The 2,533-nt window shown below is 56.1% G+C and overlaps 1 protein-coding gene across 2 annotated transcripts in view; it reads right to left on the bottom strand.

Moving 5' to 3' along the window:
* The window catches only part of LOC113208510 (GAS2-like protein pickled eggs), a 167,222-nt gene that overhangs the window by 59,060 nt on the left and 105,629 nt on the right, over positions 1–2,533 (bottom strand). The gene's annotated exons all lie outside the window — the stretch shown is intronic.

The raw sequence follows: 2,533 nt of genomic DNA, 5'->3' as shown, positions 1-2,533 counted from the left end.
TCGTAAGCTACGAACGTTTTGGTTTGCATTACGAACCTATAGTTCGTAAGCAATTTACAGTGTAACTATACAATAATTTGTTTCTAATAGAATTTTTACTTGTGAAACCCGCAAATTCTTTTAGTCACAGTATATATAGATCGCCCTCTCATTCTATTTCATTTGTGTTTTTTTTTACCCTTCTTCATTTTTCCTGAAGTGAGGGAACTGCAGTGCAGCCGCAACCTGGATGCATGCTGTTGGCTCAGCCACGCCGCTTGCATGCGGCTAGCCGCAGCAGCGCCGCAGCGCGCCCCGCTCCAAAGGACTCCAGCGCTGGTCCAGGTCTCCGGGGCGCCTGTCGCTCCGATGCAACCGCCCGTCATGTAGACGCTGTGTCGGGCGGGGCCGGGCGGGGCCAGGTGGGGCGGGGCGCACCACAAGGCATCAAGATGAAATATCTGCCTGCTTAACGCGTCCAAGCGCGATGCCCTGCTCCCGGCGCGTGCCTCTGCCCGCCCCGCCCCGCCCCCACGGCACCACCGTGATGGGGACGCTGCTTGTCGCGCGCGGGCTGATGAATGACACGGTATCGGTCACAGGTTCGTCTCCTGCCCGGTGCGGCTGAGCCTCGAGCTGGGCAGGCAAGGCAGGCGGTGGTGCCTGGGCGGGCCGGTTCGACGCGCCGCCCGAGTGTTCGCCTATTTATCAGCTGGACGCCAAAGCAAACACGGACAGCGGCAGCGCCTCGGGCGGCACCCCGGCCTCGCACCCATCCCTCATGGACTCCATGACCTGGCCCGGCAGGCGGCCGCCACCACCGCGCCAAGTCGACAAACACTCGAAAGTTCCCACGCCGAAAAAGTTCAAGACTCATTACGGCCCAGAGAGAGAGAGAGAGAGAGAGAGAGAGAGAGAGAGAGAGAGAGAGAGGGAGGGAGGGAAAGAGAGAGAGAAATGGGGGGTGGAGAAAGCCCGCCTCCTGCCCCGGGCCGGGCTGAGCCTGATTAGTGAAAATTCTGCTCGCCTGGCGCTTAAAATAATAATTAACAACGACGCCTTATTTGATTATGCAAATTTTCCATTAATGATAATGTCTTCGTTGGAAAATCGCGTGAAGGCTAGGCTGCGCGAAAGATCATTATGCGGGCGGGCTCCAGGCGGGCTCCAGGCGGGCTCCAGGCGGGCTCCAGGCGGGCTCCAGGCGGGCTCCAGGCGGGCTCCAGGGGGCCCCAGGCGGCTTGTCGTTCTCACACGTGCTAACGCACCGCATGGAGTCCAGTCGGCCAGTCTTTACGACCCGGAGCCGCCACGCCGTCCGCGTCAGTCATAAGGTGTCTCCAGTTCCGAGGATCTCCATATGCCCGGTGCCCGGAGCCGGATCCCTCAGAACTCGTCTGGAGCCCGTCTAGCTGCTCTGTGCAAAACAAAATATCTGCAAAGTTCACAACAGTTGTGAAACCGTCAATTAAAAATTTAATTAATGATTTACAGTAGAGGAGAACAGTCTGGATGGGGCTGGATATTGCACTTTTCTTGGCGTAACCGTAAAATGAAGCCCAGTGTTTGGCGATTCAAGACTGCTTACTGATTTTATTGTGACTTACAGTTTCTATCGATGTTAATTTTTGTGGGTATTCTTTATTATTTACAGTGAAGGTCCCCAGGAAGTCCTTTCATACAGTTCTCCAGTAGGCTCGCTCCGGGCCGCGCCACAGTCCATTCACACAGTCCCGCCAGAAGTCGTGATCACCACATGTACGAGTACGACGCTCGTTGAGTGAGACCGATTTCTCGCTCTTGATGTAATGGACGGGACGTCCATATATTTTCCCATTCTCACAACAGCTCCTCGTCTTGTTCTGTCCGAGTGCTACTCTTGATGGTCGGCGGGGTCTGCGGGTGCGGCGCGGCGGGCAAATCCGCAGTCAAGGCCATTTTTTAGCACGATTGCCTCCTCCACAGCACGTCCAAATTCGCCGCAGACACACACACAGACACACAAAGAGTTGGGGCGGGGCCCGCGCCAGAGTCACACACGGGTGCGCCTTACTGCCCGGTATTGCTTTACATCCACACGCCGTACGTTATCCCCCTTTGCTAATCCGCGCCTCGGCCCAGACCCGCACACACACACACACGTCTCAATAAAGTAATCGCTTCGTTCTGGTCCAAATAATGTGTGTTTAATCCCTCTCTGGACACGCCATAGCCTCCGGGTTAGCCAACAACGCACGCGGCCTCACATACTCACGCACGTAAATACTCTCGCAAACACACAACTCTAGCAGAGCATTCCGAGCTAATTGCTCCGGTAAGCGTGATGTGGGTGTTGCACAAGTAGCGCCCGAGTCATCGCGCACGCTCACACACACACACACACACACCTACTCAGCGCCATCGACAACATACCCTAGGGTATATTGCGGCAGGCAGCAAATGATAGAAACGTACCGTGCGGTGCGGCCTAATGTGTGCTCGAGCACCTCTGCTTCCAGCACAGGCAGTAAGTACACTCCGACACTCCGGTCGTCCGCAGCTCATCCCCCCCCCC

The sequence above is a fragment of the Frankliniella occidentalis genome, unplaced genomic scaffold (genome assembly GCF_000697945.3).
Source record: "Frankliniella occidentalis isolate FOCC.00 unplaced genomic scaffold, Focc_3.1 Scaffold113, whole genome shotgun sequence".
NCBI lineage: Eukaryota > Metazoa > Arthropoda > Insecta > Thysanoptera > Thripidae > Frankliniella > Frankliniella occidentalis.
The sequence above is the reverse complement of the archived record's forward strand: the minus strand, read 5'-3'. Positions and strand labels throughout refer to the sequence as shown.